This window comes from Onychomys torridus, chromosome 21 (assembly GCF_903995425.1).
Source record: "Onychomys torridus chromosome 21, mOncTor1.1, whole genome shotgun sequence".
In the NCBI taxonomy this organism is placed as follows: Eukaryota; Metazoa; Chordata; class Mammalia; order Rodentia; family Cricetidae; genus Onychomys; species Onychomys torridus.
The window spans coordinates 25,003,197-25,021,022 of NC_050463.1; positions in this window are offsets into that span (position 1 = coordinate 25,003,197).

Here is a 17,826-nt window from a genome sequence, read left to right on the forward strand (position 1 = left end):
ACCAGGTTATATGTGGACCACAACAGACTTCTGTTCCTTTCTTGGGTCTTTGCATTATTTTAGTCATATGTTAGGTAACCCACAGCAGGTTGTCTTTTCACTATGCGATGACTTTTATTTATTTATTATGTTTATTTATTATATTTATTATGCATGTAGGCTTGCAGGCCAGAAGAGGGCACCAGGTCTCATTACAGATGGTTGTGAGCCACCATGTGGGTGCTGGGAATTGAACTCAGGACCTCTGGAAGAGCAGCCAGTGCTCTTAACCTCTGAGCCATCTCTCCAGCCCAGGATGACTTTTGAAGAGAGTGTTAAAATGAGTGTATCTAACTCTCTTATAAACATATTAACAATTTCTAATTTTCTTCTTCTCTTTGTGTAGATACATACAATCATCTGGTACAGTTTTCTTTGTGCCTGAAATATATCTTTCATATTTCTTGTGTTTTAGGTATGGTAGAGTTTAGATATGTCTTAGGTCTGGTTCTCTCTATCTCTGTATGCTGAAAACGTCTTCTTTATCATCATCACTTTTTAGCTATTTTCTCTGAGTATAGCATCTATGTTGACAGATACTTTTCAGTGCCTTAAATATGTCACCTTGATGGTTTTACTTCAGAGAAGTCTGCTATCATCCTTCTCTTTCTGCTTCTGTATATACTGTCTTTTAAAAACACCATTCTGCTCTTTTGATTTTTTTTTTTATGTTCATGCTGATGGTGATTTTTTCTTTTTGTTTTGTTTGTATTACTGTTGTGACAGGGGCTCTCTATGTAGATCTGGTTGACCTGGAACCCTGCAACTCTCTGTAAACCAGGTTGGCCTTGAACTCCTCGAAATCCCTCTATGCCAGCCCCCTGAGGTCTGCAATTAAATGACAGATGTACACCACCATGCCCAGCTTGTAATACTCTCTTTTAAAAACATAGTTTTAAATTTATATACATGTATGTCTGTGTGTCTGCTTGCATGTATATACAAGAGCATGCAGGTACCCAAGGAAGTCAGAAGAGGGCGCTAGGTACCACTGGAGCTGGAGTGATGGGTGGCACCTATGTAGGTGTGGGGGAACCTCACCCCAATGCCCTGGAAGAGCGGCAAGCATTCTCAACTGCTGAGACACCTCCCCAGCCCCATGACTGTCTCTTTAATCATGAGTTTTATATCTAATTGTGTAACTCATTAGTAGAATTCTCTTTATGTTCTTGTGTTTCTGATATACTGCATTTCTTTGGTCAAGGGGTTTTAAGTTTTTGTAAAGTTTGGAACTTTTTTTTAGCTACAGCCTCTTCAAACATGTCTGTTCTCTCACTGTTCCTGTACACATTGCGCACTCCTCTGGGATCTCCACTCACACACGCAGTCATTTCTTTAAAGTCTTCCAGCGGGTACTGGGGTGCTGTTTGCTATTTGGTTTTGTTGTTGTTGTTGTTGTTAGTGGTTTTGTCTCTTTCACTTTTATTTCTCTCCAAGTTTACCACCCCTTTCTTTTGCAGTATTTAATCTGCTCTTAGTCCCGTTAATGTCTTTTTTTTTCCATCTCAGACATCCCTTTACGTGATTGGTTTAGATCCTTTTTATACCATCATATCGTTCCCTTATGTTCATATATTTTCTTCTGCCTTCTTAGATACATGGGATCTAGTTATCAGAACTGTTTATCTTTTTAAAAATATTTTTTAAGATTTATTTATTTATTATGTACACAGTGATCTGCCTGCATGTGTCCCTGCAGACCAGAAGAGGGCACCAGATCTCATTACAGATGGTTGCGAGTCACCATGTGGGTGCTGGGAATTGAACTCAGGACCTCTGGAAGAGCAGTCGGTGCTCTTAACCTCTGAGCCATCTCTGCAGCCCCAGCCCTGCTTATCTTCATCTGCTCACTTATCAATAGCGTCTTTTTCTATTGATAGTTTTTTTCTCCCTCTTATGGATTAAATGTGCCTATTCCTTTGCATACCTACTCATTTTAATAAGTAGTAGACGTGGTAAAATTTAATGCTGGGAATTGATTTTGTACTTCTTTAAGGAGTCTTCATCCTTGTCCTAGAACATGGTTGATGAAGGTGGAAACATTTGGCTCCTTTTGGAGAACTGCTTTTAACTGGCTAGTCATTAGGAGCGCAGGCATCAATCCAGGGCTAATTTGAACCACCAGTGGGGCAATGCTCTCTTCAACACCCCAACTCCGCCTTTGTATTAGGAGGTTTTCCCACTAACTGGCAGAAATGTGAAATATTCCCGACTCCACCAATATCTCAAGACTTGTTCTTTCTGCTCCATCTACAAAGCTCTTTCTCCTGCTTTGAGTGGTGTCTTTGTATGTGTTGCTGGTCAGTACTCAGCTGAACCCTTGCAGGGGAAAAAAAAAATCTTTGCTGATTTCCATGAAGCTCTCTCTTCTCCCAAACTTTCTTCTGCAAGTCTGACCGTGTTCCCATGTGCTCACCTCTGTCTTTGCACTTTGTGGAGACCATTTGGCTCCGTGTAGGATCCCCTAGCTGCAAGATCTCGTGGACAGTTTCAATACAGTCAGCTAGGGAAAGCATCCAGTTCATTTCGCGTCATTTTTTTTTTCTTTTTTCTATCGCTTCCCTATGCTTATCTTCTAGCATCATTTCTGGACAGCTTTTTCAAGATGAGATGATAAATCCAGTTACATCCTGACTGGAACTTTTTATATGCTGCATGACAAACGGGAAGTATAAATAAAGCATTTCTGGTACACGCTGAAGGGCAATTGTTATCTCAGGGGAAAGCAGTTATGCCATTGTTTGAGATGCCTTATGAACTATTTGCTTTTTTCATGAAAAACCACTTTCTAACTGAAAGAACAATGGCCGATAAATTAGGAGTACTCACACTTGGGTATTTGGCAGGCATTTGTTTTAAAATGAACAAACGGCACCTCTACCCCCAGGACAATGACCGACAGCATTTGTTGCCAAGGATAACATTGGATCTTTCGAGCAAAACTGTGTTTTGGAGAGCTTTTTCTTTTGTTTCTGACACCCTAAGCTCCATAGTTTTCTTTTGTTCACAGCAACTTTTCCCTGGTGAGATCAGTGGTTTTTTTTTAAAAGCGTAACTATAATATGAAATGCTCAACATTTGTAATGTTTGCATAATTCCAAGAATCAATATTTAGCAGATTCCCAATCAACATGTTATAAAATCATTAAGAAAAGATACATTCAAAGTAAATGAGACCAGGAGGGTTTGCCTTTAATGGAGCAAAGACGTTTTTCCATTTGGTTTGAGAGTCTAAAACTGGCTTTTAAGGCATATTTGTCATATTTCAGTTGAATAATGAAGATTTTCAACAAGTATCTGGAAGTTCTATTAAAATTTTTTTCTCTTCTTACTATTGTGTGTGGAGACAAGTTTTTTTTATCTACTCCAACCAATAATAGGTTGAATGTAAATACCAGAATCTAGCTGTCTTCTAAGAAGTCGGACATTGCAGATTTTTTTTAAAAACATATTCAACAATGCCAGTGCTCTTACAAAAATCTTTTTGTTTTGGAAATGTAGAGGTTGGGTTTTTTTTTTTTTTCATAAAAAAGTGCTATGTAACATGTAATTCTTTCATTATCTTTAATAAATCCATAATTAAATATTTATAAAGTACTTGTTTCACTTTTTGATACAACTATTGACAGACATAATGCACATAAATAGAAGCTACTGTGGTCCTCCATAATTGTTATTAATGTGAGGGCTCTTGAGACCAAAATATTGAAGAATCATTGTTCTCAGAGCTGTTTGACTTCAGGGAGATTATAAATTAAGCCAACAGTTCTAACTGTAAGTACACATTAGAGTGGTTTCTTGTGTGGTCTTGGAATGGGCTTGTCCAAAAGCTCCCCAGGTGATTCGAAGTGCAGCCAGAACTAAGAAGCCCTGGCACTGAGCCACGTGCTTTGAGAAAGACATAGCAGAAATCCTATCATATTAATATTAATATTAGAAATCATGGCTCATAATAGTTATTCAATAAGGCCCTGGGGGTAAAAGTAAAAAGATTGGGAATTGGTCATTCATAGACAAACTATGAAATAAGCAATTTAGATTCGAAATTCCTGGGATACTGAGACTCTCCATTCCCCTACTTTTTGGGGGACCCTGCCCAAACCTGAGAACTGAAGCACGGCTCCCTTTGTTTCTTTAATAGTCATGGAGAATTAAAGAAGCCCATATCATATCTCTGTCCAAATCTATCCACTATGGTTTTCAACCATGAAAGGGAAATTAAAATATTTCCTCCTACAGTCCAGTTAATTTCTTGCTGTTCCTCCAAAGTCTTATCTTAGGAATCCAGGTTTCATGTCAACCTTCCCAATGCCATTCACAAAATCAGAGATCAGGTCAAGATGGAGACCGAAGGTAGGACAATGGGTTCTTCTCTGCTTTCCTGATGTCCTCTCTCCAATCTCCTAGAACAACGTTCATTCCTCTCTCAAAGAAGGGGAGAGTCAGACCCCAGAATCCTCCATTCCTTTTGTTTTTCTTTGGAGACAGGGTCTCACCATGCAGTCCTGGCTAACTGACTTGGAACTTGCAAGATAGGCTAGGCTGGCCTCAAACTCACATTCACCAGTCTCTGTTTCCTGAGTTCTGGGATTAAAGGCATATACCAGCATGCTTGACTTTACAGACACTAATCTTGTATTTCCAACAAACTTCCCTGAATCCTTTTATAACTGCTGCTTTTTTTTTCTTTTTAGTTAAATTTTCTCTGAGGGTTCTGAAAACTAAAAATGTTCAAGATTCAAAGAAATTAATCTCTAATAAGGAATTTTTATATACCCAAAGAAATAAGAGTAGAGAGAATCAAAGATGAAGAACTAAAGACACTCAAATCTATTTCTCACAGAACAGACAGCTCGGAGATGCACACTGTCAAGATTATCAAGTGGTTGTCATAGGAAGAATTCAACATATAGTGTTTTTATATATCTGGTATATGCATGTATGTTCACAAGTACACATATGTTGACTTGTAATTTTAAAAAACATGCTATATCTTTTTGGCATCTTGCAGGATCAACAGGATGGCAAAGCACCAATTTCTACTACAAGTTGAAGATAATACATGGAAGACATGGAAGTTCAATTGCAAGAACTTACCTCTAGCCAGAACGGTGGTACACATCTGTAATCCCAGGGGTGGGAGGATGCTGTAAGTTCAAGGCCAGGTTAGGCTATCTAAAAAGTTCCAGGCCAGCCAGATCTATAAAATAAAACTTCCATTCAGTTTTATGATATGAATTGAAAATATGGACAGGGATATTAGGTGTGTCAACAACAGTATATGTTTAAAGATCCTCTAACTCTGAAAATCAGTATATTGGTAACATCATCATCTTCATTGTGAAGAACAAGAATATTAAAGCACAAAGCAGTCATTTGTCAGAGGCCATACAGAGCTGATTAATTTACTCTAGTCTACCCTTGTCTTAGCCTATTTCCTGTGGTGACATAGTCCTCAAGACTGAGTAACTCATAAGGAAAAGAAGTTTCTTAAAGTTTTGAAGGCTGAAAGCCCAAGCAATTTTGGTGCTGGCTCCAGCCAAGAGATCTTGACTACATCACGTCACGACAAATGGCGTCATGACAAGAGCCCACCTTAGGGGGAGATCACACATCAAGACTGAAACCCAAGCCGGGTGGCGGTGGTGCACGCCTTTAATCCCAGCACTCGGGAGGCTGAGCCAGGCGGTCTCTGTGAGTTCGAGGCCAGCCTGGTCTACAGAGCAAGATCCAGGACAGGTACCAAAACTACAAAAAGAAACCTTGTCTCGAAAATAAACAAAAAACAAAAACAAAACATAGAAACCCAGAGCATGGCAAGGGCTCCATCTTGCCATTACATATCCATTATTACACTTCTTTCTCTTGAGAACCCACCACGGACCGCTAAGAATGATATTGGGGGTCTGGTGGTGTAGTCCAACTTGCTCAACACGTGCATGGCCTTGTGTTGGATCTCCAGCATTGCACACAAAACAAAAACAAAGCAAGAAACTCACCCAAAACTACAGCAATTCCTTCTCAGGCTACTACCCCCACCAACCTTAATCACCTCAGACTTGCCCCTTTCTTAAAGGTCCACCCCGTCTCCTGCTGTCACACTGACAGCAGATCTTCAACACATGAGTCCTTGTGGGGACAAATGACATCCCAAACACAGCCACCCTACAGGCAGTTGTCGCTTCAAATGAGAAAACTTAAAGTCATTTAAAATACAATCTTGAACTTGTTAAATTAAGCCTTGACTGCCAGACATCTTTGAACTGGTTTTATTTCCAGGTTTTGAGCATGGCTTGTTTTTCTATTATTTCCACTCTTTTGACCAAGTATCTATTAATATCAGAAGAGGGGTTAAAAACTATTTTTTTAGTTCATATCAAAACATAACTTAATCAAGTCAGGGCTGAGGCACTCAGTTCTCTTCTGCTTTGGAACTGTCTGTGAATTTTCTAAGAAATTATACCCTATTTGTCTGTGTTGTAACACTATGAAATTGTGAAGTTTTTCTATTGATCAGACTACAAAGAATATAATGAGTCTTCACTGAAAAAAAATGCTCTCTCAATCTTATATTGTTGGAGTAATTTTAACTGGTTATTAATTATCCCCTTCTAACTTTTCAAAGAACAATCTTTCCTTGATAATTTCCAAGGTATATATAGGAAAGCAGAAAAAGATTTATTCTATATGGTTACATTGGGAAAAGTCCTAATGACTCCCCTTAACTCCCCCACCCCCCAACATACGCAGTTCCTTCAAGGGTCCTCTAGTGAGTTTAAGTTTAAACAGAAGGCCAAGGATTTGTGTATCTGGCAGTCCTGGTCGATGTGTGTTCTTGTTCGCTATTGACCCATCATCTTTGTCTGGGATTCAGTCTCATCATGTAACATAGTCTGACAAGTTGTTAGAACTCTGGGAAATCTCTTTCCAGGAGACAAGATACTCCTCTGGCTGGTACCTTTTCCTTTCTCATCAAGAGATTCCCAGGGAACTTCCCATTTCTTTGGGATCCATTGTCCCTTTAGAATAACTTCATTTCTGCTGGGCTGTTATAATCCCCCACTTTCTGTTTTAGCGACTTAATCTTGATGTGGAGGATGTCTACATCTGAAAGAAGTACAATAAATAGAATACAAAGATGGACCAATGTGAACCCTTTAGTTAGTGCTGACAGCCTTGCCGAAGAACTGTATTTTCATGATGGTTCTTGGCTTTGGGTTACTTTTGGAAGAGCTGACATATGCAATGTCTTGTTGGTTTGATACAGGATCTCATTAGGAAGCTTAGACTGGCCTCAAACTTCACATCCTCCTTCCCAAGTGCATGGATTTCAGGCCCTCCCATGCCCAGCATGACGTCTAGCTCTGACAACTTCTCCTTTGTCTCTGAACAATATTCTCTGATGACTCTGCTGATTGGCCATCTGCTGGTTTGTCCTCCATGGACCCATGATGCCAGGAAGATTTGTCCTGGTTGGTCTGATTTGATTCCACATTGGGGGGGGGGGGGGAGGTGGGGACAAGGTGTAAGCAACAAATGTCAAGAAGTTAGTGCTGAACACTATTTAGTCCCAATTTAAGCAAATTTATAAAAGCGGCTCTTAGGCCAAACATACTTGAACTAGAGTGCCCTGTTTCTTCTGTAGGTAATGTCCTAGCATTTCAGAAGTGATGTTCAGGTTCCTTTCTCAGAAGCAGTACTTCAAGGGTCAGACCTTCTTAAGAAATCCAAAACAAAGCCCAGACTCATTTCTTTGTTTCCCAAGTAGAGATCAAAACATCTGAGTTGAAGTGTTAAGACATGAAAATGTCCCTGTAATAAAACGACTCCAGCAGCTCCTGGGATCTTCCATCTTTCCTGTCCACCCACGGTCTGTCTGCTCACTGTGAGTGGCACACTCCCTTTCCCCCAAAAAATGTATCTTTGCTCCTTCATGGTCATCGTTTTGTTATCGTGCTGGCTAGTTTTGTGTCAACTTGACACAAGCTGAAGTCATCTGTGAGAAAGAAACCACAGTTGAGAAACCGACTCCCACAGTTGAGAAATTGACTCCATAAATCAGGCTGTAAGCAAGCCTGTAGGGCATTTCCTTCAGGGGTGATTAATGTGGGAGGGCCCAGCCTACTGTAGGCAGGGTCATTCTTGGGATGGAGGTTCTAGGTTCCATAAGAAGGCAGGCTGAGTGAGTCATGAGAAGGAAGCCAGTAAGCAGCACCCCTCCATGGCCTCTGCATCAGCTCCTGCTTCCAGATTCCTGCCCTGTTTGAGTTTCTGCCTAATTGCTTTCAGTGATGAACATATGGAAATGTGAGTGAAATAAACCCTTTCTTCCCCAAGTTGCTTTTGATTATGGTGTAACAGCCATAGTAACCCTAAGTAAGTCAGAGATTGGTACCGGGAGTGGTGGGTTGCTGTGAAAACCTGAACATGTTGCTTTGGGAAGGACTGTGAAAGGCAGGACATCTGAACTTTAGGCTAGAAAAGCCATTAAGTGTTGAGAGCTCAGTGAGCTGTTCTGTAGAAGCTTGGAAAATAATGATGTTGAGAACAACGCAGACCTTAGAGGCCTTGCTTGTGAAGTTTCGGAGGAAAGTTTGAGAGCCTGTTAAGGACTCTATCGGAGCCTTTGCTATTTTAAATTAAGAATCTGTAGTTGATTCTGGTCACCTGGGGCTGAAGAACTGGCTGTGATTAAGAAGAGATCAAGATCACTGACATGAAACCTTTGCTTAACTGGGACAACTGATGTTGGTTAGCTAGGGTTGGGAAATTAGCGGTAAGAAGAGACCAGCACCCTTGAGGTGAAATCTTCTGGGAAGTATTTCCTCCAGGGCAACACACAGAAGCTGGGTGCCAGAGGTGGCCAAGGTTGTACCTTTACTGGCAGCCAAACTTGATCTTGTGTAAGAAATTCCCAGGTGGTTCTAGTTTTGAAGGATGAAGAGGTCATGAGACCAGATGAGAGACCAGGAGAGGCCCTGGGTGAAGGTACAGCCTCAGTAGCAGTTGGAAGTTCCAGCATCGAAGGCGTCATGGAGAGATGAGGCTTGGCACCTCGAAGAGCGCCCAGGAGAGGCTACTGGTGAAGGTACAGCCCAGTTGCTGCAGAAAACCCTAGGATTTTAGAGATGCCAGTACCGTGGAACTATGGCCAAGGACAGCAGAAGCCATGGAATAGAAGAGGCCTGAGCCTGAGAGACGAGCCATCTGGGCTGTGGCAAACCCTTTGGAGGAGTCCAGAAGACTGTAAGTGAATCCCAGACAGCGGACACCGAGTTATTTATACTGTTGGATTTGGTTTTGCTTTGTTCAGATTGTAATTGTGACCTGGTTCTTCCCTCTTGAAATAAGGAAGTATTTATTTTGACTTTACAGGCATCCACAGTTGAGAGTCTTTGAACTTTTAAAAAGGTTTTGAAGTTTTAAAGAAACTTTGGATTTTTAAAGTGACTGGACTTTTAAAGTGTTTGAGTTTTTAATATGTTTTTTATTGTGAGATATATATATATATATATATATATATATATATATATATATATATATATTAATATGAGCTCTTGGGGACAAAGAGAAAAATTATTGTCAAATAGTACTGCATTGGTGTTTCCAGTTGAAGTGGGGTGAGGTATCGAACGTTGGGGGTCACATCGGGGGCCAAGTGAGTTCTGACCTCTCATCTTCAATAAACAATTAAAAGAGCCAAACTAAAAACGGAAAGGAGAAGGAGGTTTTACTCAAGGTGGCCACACTGGGAAGAGGAACAGAAAGATCAAGGGACACTCCCTTCCCATTGTCGCCCATACCCACACGTCCTTCTTCAAGGAATATATATATTTTTAAAAGCTTGTATTTAAGATGCAGGTTAAGTCTAGAAGTCTCCAATGAAAGAGGAAGAAATACTCAAAGATCACTTCCCAGAGGGCCCCAAAATAGAACAGTGAGAAAGTAAACAGGTGCTAGGAGTGTGGTTAGTTGTGTAACAAATGCTTAGCATGGAACCCTGCATTCAATCCCAGAACAACACAAACCAATTAAAATGACACAAAGTCACAGAAATAGCAAGTCTTTAAAAATAATCTTGGTTGTTATATAACTATTACTACCAATACTAACAGGAAGTTGCAACATAATACCACAACTCAAATTCTGCCTTTAAGCCACATATATTCACATATATACTATGTATTTAATTTTGTCTAGACTTAGGTTTAAATTTAGACTAACCATGCAGATTTCATCTTATTTATGTATCTAGAAACATGAGTAAAGTATTTTGAGTGTGTTTGTCATTCTAAAATAGCATAGGTTGTGGCCATACAATTTTTTTTGAAGTCTATAGCTTAGTTATACTACATGATTCATTTTATAAATTAGACGAACTAATCCATTTTCAGTTTTAATGTTTGAAAAAGCATTTCAACAGAGCTGGTCATCAGCCAGAGTATACCTAAATTTCTGCCCCTACCAGAAAAAGAAGCTTAAATTCCCGGGTACAATTTTAGCAAGACTAATCCCCTTCTGTCGCGGCCAAGGCTTGGTCTTTTAGCTTGCCACTTAATAAGTTAGATACCTATTACAGAGAACATTATAGCTTCAACTCAGAGATCTGGACAAAGCAAAGTAATTTGAATAGCCAGCCTTTGGGAGGCAGCAGCGGCAAGTGGATCTCTGTGAGTTCCAGACCAGCCTGGTTACATAGTAAGTTCTAAGACAGCCAGAGATACATAGTAAGATCCTATCTATTAAAAAAAAAAAAAAAAAAAAAAAACACAGGCGGTGGTGGCACACACCTTTAATCCCCCAGCACTCGGGAGGCAGAGCCAGGTGGATTTCTGTGAGTTCCAAGAAAGGTGCAAAGCTACGCAGAGAAACCAGGCCTGGCCATCTTCAGTCTACGCCAAGGCAAAAGGGTCCCCTTTCAATATTGCTTTTAGAACAGAGAAAAATAACATCGATCAGAAATCAAGGCTTGGGGAGAACTTATCAAATAGGAGGTTTTACTTCACAAGTGTGAGGACCTAAGTTCAAATCCCCATCACCTACATAAAAAGTCAGGCATGGCTTCGAGAACCGCAGTGCTGTGGAGAGTGGGAAGAAGGACCTGGCCACCAGTGTAACCCCGGTATAATGAGAGAGCCTGTGTCAAGGAAATAAGGCATCTGACATCTTCCTCTGGCCTCTACATGCAAGCATGCATATACACACCACACACACACACACACACAAATAAATACTGTGGTTTTAAGAAAAGAAAATAAGGCAATGTCTCCAACAGGAAATGAATGCCATTCTGCATACACTATATATAGGATACAGTAAAAATTATTATTCAAGGTTTTCACAGGCAGAGGGAAACACAGAACAGTAGATGAGCAGCATGATTACTCACATTTCTGTGGATTACTGTATGTGTTTATCAAATCATACAGTTAGCATAAAGTATTATTAATGTATGCATATCTTTACCATATAGTTGTGTGACCCTTAGAGACATGAAAACATTCTAAGGAGTATATCGTTATGTGATTTCATCACTGTACAAACATCAGATTTCACAAATGCAATTGGTACTACAAAAGACACATGTAAATTTTTTTTTATGATTTACCGTTATTTTTATGTGCATTGGTGTTTTGCCTGCATGTGTGTCTATGTGAGAGTATCAGATCTCCTGGAACTGGAGATACAGGCAGTATGAGCTACCATGTGGGTGCTGGGAATTGAACTCAGGTCCTTAACCACTAGAGCTCTTAACCACTGAGCTATCTTTCTAGTTCCCCACATGTAAGTTATAGCATGAATCTTAAAGGTACTTGTTAGTAAAATCAAACCCGAGGCCAGTTATTGGGGTGAATGCTGGAAGATCAGAGACACAGAACAAGCCACAGCTATCTTACCTTGCTAGTTCCTCAGGTGATCCTTTTTCCTAAGGCTGGAAGCTTCTGAGTCCTCCTCCACAATGAATCTCAGCTGAACTGTGTTGCTCCAAAGCCTGAACGCTTAACCAACCAAATGCTTAACTACATGCTTTACTCCTCCTTGAGTTCCTGGTCCTCATGCCTTATATACCTTTCTCTTTCTGCCCCCACTCCCTGGGATTAAAGGCGTGGATCACCACGCTTAGCTATTTCTAAAGTGGCCTTGAACACACAGAGATCCACCTGGCTCTGCCTCCTAAGTGCTGGGATTAAAGTCATGCACCACCACCACCCAGCTTCTGCTCGGGCTTGCTCTGACCCATTTTCTAGCCACCATTTTTGGCTTTGTTCTAGTGGCTGTCTGTTCTCTGACCCAGGATATGTTTATTTCGGGGAACACACAATATTTCAGGGGACACAATACCCACCACAGTAAGTTTATATGTATGGTATGTTTGGTATGGCATATAGCTCCTAGGGCCATGGTGAACAAAACAAACAGAGAGATCAAGAAATATTATAACTATGAAATGGAATGAGGTTCCCATCAGCAAAACACAATATAGCATATACAGTAAGCTTCTAAAAGATATAAGTAACGTTATTACACTTTACTTATTTAAGACATTTAAGGAATTGCTCAACGTCCCTAGTTATCCAGGAAATGCAAATCAAAACAACTGAGATACCACTTTACACCTGTCAGGATGGCTAAGATCAAAAACACAGAAGACAGTTTATGCTGGAGAGGATATGGAGCAAGGGGAACTCTCTTCCACTGCTGGTGGGAATGCAAGCTTGTACAGCCACTTTGGAAATCAATATGGCACTTCCTTAGAAAATTGGGAATCCATCTCCCCCAAGACCCAGCTGTAGCACTCTTGGGCATATACCCAAGGAATGCGCAATCATACCACAAGGGCATTTACTCAGTTATGTTCATATAAGCATTGTTTGTAATAGCCAGAACAACTTAGATGCCCTTCAACTGAAGAATGGATAAAGAAAATGTGGTACATATACACAATGGAGTACTACTCAGCAGAAAAAAACAATAACATCATGAGGTTTGCAGGCAAATGGATGGATCTAGAAAAAATCATCCTGAGTGAGGTAACCCAGACTCAGAAGGACAAACATGGTATGTACTCACTCATAGTAGGATACTAGATGTAAAACAAAGATGACTAGACTGCTACACAACTCCAGGGAGGCTACCTAGAAAACGGGACCCTAGGAAAGACACAGGGATCACCCAATGACAGAGAAATGGATGAGATCTACATGAACAACCTGGACGACAGTGGGAGTAATGAAGGGCAAGGTATGAGGGAAAGAAAGCTTAGGGGAGCAGGAGATCCCAGCTGGATCAAGAACAGAAAGGGAGAACGAGGAATAACAGACCATGATAAAGATGACCACATGAGAACAGGAATAGGCAGAGTGCTGGAGAGGTCCCCAGAAATCCACAATGCTACATCCTCTGTAGACTGCTGGCAATGGTCAAGTGAAAGCCTGATCTGATCTAGTCTGGTGATCAGATGGCCAAACACCCTAACAGTTGTGCTGGAACTCTCATCTAATAACTGATGGAAGTGGATGCAGAGATCCTCAGCCAGGCCCCAGGTGGAGCTCCAGGAGTCCAATTGTCGAGAAAGAGGAGGGACTGTAAGAACATGAATTATTGAGACCAAGATTGGAGAGGCACAGGGACAAATAGCCAAATAAATGGAAGCACATGAACTATGAACCAAAGGCTGTGGAGCCCCCAGCTGGATCAGGTCAGGCCCTCTGGATAAGTGAGACAATTGAATAGCTTGAACTGCTTGGGTGGCATCCAGGCTGTGGGACTGGGACCTGTCCTTAGTGCATGAGCTGGCTGTTTGGAACCTTGGGCTTACACAGGGACACATGCTCAGCCTGGAAGGAGGGGACTGGACCTGCCTGTACTGAATCCACCGGGTTTAAATGAATTCCCAGGGGAGTCTTGGCCCTGGAGGAGATGGGAATGGAGGGGAAGGTGGAGGCAGAGATGGGAGGGGGGAGGGCAGGGGAATCCATATAATAAATAACAAAAAAAGAAATATTGTAACTATGAAATGTAATGAGGTTGCCCTTAGCAAAACACAATATAGCATATATAGTAAGCTTTTAAAAGATGTAAGTAAAGTGATTACACTCTAAAATCACAAACAATATGGAGGGTGCTAGAAATGTAGCTCAGTGGTTTGCACTTAGCATTCATGAGTCCTCGGGTTCCATCCTCATCACCAATGGATTGCTAAACAAGTAAACAAAATAAACATAAATGGTACAGTGAACACACAAGCAGTAGCTTACTGTTATTATTTAATGTACTTAAGTAGTATGCCCTATACATAGTTATATATGCTTTGCTTTCATGCAAGTGGCAACATGGTTTGTTCCCATCAGCATGGTTGCAAATACATGAGATGAACTTCTGTTTCCACCCCTGCACTTTACCTTCTGCTTGTTCTTTCTGACCCTCTTCTCTGTGTTCCAGACTTGTCCATCTCTCAGCCATGAACTCCACCAGGGGTTAGCCTCCCTCTAGATCAAGTGCTTTTCCTAAATGTTTGAGATGCACAAGTGATTCTTGAACACGTTTGGTAAACCAATAAATCAAAGACTATAAAGTCTCCAGGGGAACAAAACCAAACAAGCTAAATTAAAATCAACTAGTCTTCAGCTAAGTCAGCCACCATCATTAAAGGAACTGGGACAGTTTAACATCCAGCTACATGATCAGAAGCACGTTCGGAGCTACTTGAAAGTTTTTAGATTTGAGGAATCATGATCAGGGTGTAAGTTACAGTAAAACACTCAAGTCACTACAGTCTAACTACAGTAAAAATGAAACCAATGGATTTACTTAGTTATTAACTCAGTGATTTTATAGTACACCAAAACACTGTCATCCAGTAGCACAGAAAATGACAGTTCTGGTCACTTGAGGACAGCAGTAGGCCCTTCTTTGATGAAGCAGAAAGGAAGTCTTTCTACAGCCAGATTCCTGTGTCTCTTAAGCTTGTTGTTCTCTCTTTAAATTGGCATCCATGGGGCTGGAGAGAGGGCTCAGTGGTTGAGAGCACCCTGGTTCAATTCCCAGCATCCATATGGCAGCTCACAGCTGTCTGTAATTCCTGTGCCGGGGACCCAACACCCGTGGCAAAACACCAATGCACATAAAATAAAAATAAGTAAATTTTTAAAAAATTGGCACCCAGAGAATCAAGTAGAGCAACTTATTTCTTTGAGGAGATAAAGGAATATAATAATATATTGTATTATATTCCTTTATCATATATATATATCACATGCACACACAAAAATATATACATATACATATATCCTCTAACATGAATGCTTTCTGGGCATTATTCCAATTAATCCTTGGGACAACTTATAGGGTAGAGACATCAATCCCACCAGTTAACTGTCCCTTGGTTGTGTGATACATACCCAGGCAGACTAATCACATGTGTCCTGGTTTCTTCAGTCAGGTCTCACAAGAATCCTATGATGTATAAAATTATTACCCCCTCATTTGGGGGAAGAGTAATTCTTCATGAGATTAAAGAGCACCAAGTTACTAAATAATAGAGCTGAGAGTGGGCTGCATTAAAAAAATCTCACTCCTTTTTTCTAATGAAGATATTCTGAGTTGTTTCCATGGGGTGAGAGAGCCCAGATGTCTTTGTTTTGGTCAATACAGATGTGAAGATGTCTGCAATACCTTTGTTCTTTTCCACTGGTTTTTGGGCTGTGGCTAGTTGACATCATTTCAAGAACAGAGATTTAAATTAAAACTCAATACTCTATAGCCTGAGGGAACTTTACACTAAATCCATTTTTAAGAAATTCATAAGCATTTACACATGACCTTCTTCTTCGTCTTGGGGAAAACCACAAGGACAAGCAGAAACCACTGGGATGTGCAAGAATTTCTTTTTCCAATTACCTAAATATTGACCTGTAAGGAAACAATAGAGAACCGGGATGAAACATGTGATTCTCTCTCTCTTTAGTTAATAGGTTTTCATAGTCTTCCTCTTGGTCAAATGATCATCTTTTTTACTGTATGCTCTTCTAAATATATACACTATGTTATCAATGTTATTATATATAAAATTAAGCGAAAATGCATATAAAGCTAATGAATAATGGAAATAAAGAAGTTATGTGGGATAAACAAAGAATTCTGGTATGCAATTAATGATATTATCAATTTGGGCTTGGTTAAAAGGCAGTAGGGAACTGCTGGAAAGTTTATCATGTGATATTTTAGGACTATCAGTTAACCAAATCAGGACAATGGAAAAAAGTTTGACAATTTAATAAAAAAAATTACTAAACTCTTGAAAATGGCTCATGTCTAATCCCAGCAGAAGCAGGTGGATTTCTGAATTTGGGGCCTGGTCTACATAGTGAATTCCAGGACAGCCAGAGCTATGTAGAAAGACCCTGTCTCAAAAACAAACTATTTACTAAGCCCTGTGCTAAGTAGTGAATGAATAAAAATAAGACATGTTTTTCCATAAGTTCAGGAGAGTTCAGGGCAGACAGAGAACCCAGGAGGATCTGGTCCACAATAAAGAGACAAAGAAATGTGGTAAATGACCCAAGAGTTGTCTATCAAGGGCAATCAGAATACAGAACAATTACAGCTTAAAAAAATCAGAGATGATGATGGATGTAACCATCATGAATGAATGTGTTAACCAAGAATGTAACAGTTGGAGCTAGTCTAGGCTAAGAGGCTAATTAAAAGTCTATTAGAGTAACCTAGAGTGAGATTGTGGCTAGGGTAACTGTGAAGGAATCAGGTGGGGTGCTTGAGATGGTTAAGCAGTGTGTCTCCACTGATAAAGAGCCTATAGCATCTCCCCTCCCTTCAACAATTCACTAACTCTGTGTTGACACGTGGATGGTGTGTAAATATTTCAGCTGTGTTCTAAGGTCATGGAAAAGAGACACAAACACCAAATGAGTTTCCAGTAACCACGTTCTATAAATTAAACCCAGCTGGTTTGGGCTTTTTTTTTTTTTTTTTTTTTTTGCTTTTTTTTGTTTTGTTTTTTAATGACAACTTCCTCTGGTGGATCCTCAGCAAACCGTGTTTTTCTGAATTTAAGATTCTAAATCAAGGAGCTCTGCCCCCCTCAAGTCACATGTGCCCCCCTTAGGTAACATGTGTAAATGATTATGTCATTAAGGACAAGAGGAGACATTAAATGTGGGAACAGGAAGATTTATAGCCAAAGCCAAAGCAGGGGACGTTACAAGCTCCTGTTTTCATTTTTTAAAAAAAAATTACTGAGAAGTCTTTAACATTCAAATTCTATGTTCTCTTAGGGATCGTGAACATTCCTCTTGAAAACCATTCTCCATCTCTTTGGGCAGGAAGAGAACACGTGAGAAAATGGTGGTCTATGTCCAACAAAGATAAAATTTCAGGTACAAAGTCAGTCCCAGCCTCAAATGACCTGCTGAAAGATTTAACTAGGGAAAGCAATTAAAAAGCAGCAAGGGGGAGAATGCTGTCCCATGAAATATTTACACGTCTAGTAGTTCAGGTACATATTTTCACATAAACACTTCAATCTCCGCAGAGCAGCAGTTTAATTCTCTGAGAAAGCCACTCCTATGGAAAGGAACAGAAAACGGAAGTCAAGAGTGAGATGAAACTGGATGTACACTGCCCCAGTGATATTCTGGGAATCTTGCTAGGAGAAGATATTCCCGGCTAGACTAAAACATCTGTTGGAAAGTGGAAAGAAAAAAAAAGAGCATAAATCGGGCAAGGGAATGCTTCTAAAGAAGGTACACTTGAAAGAATCTGCTTTTA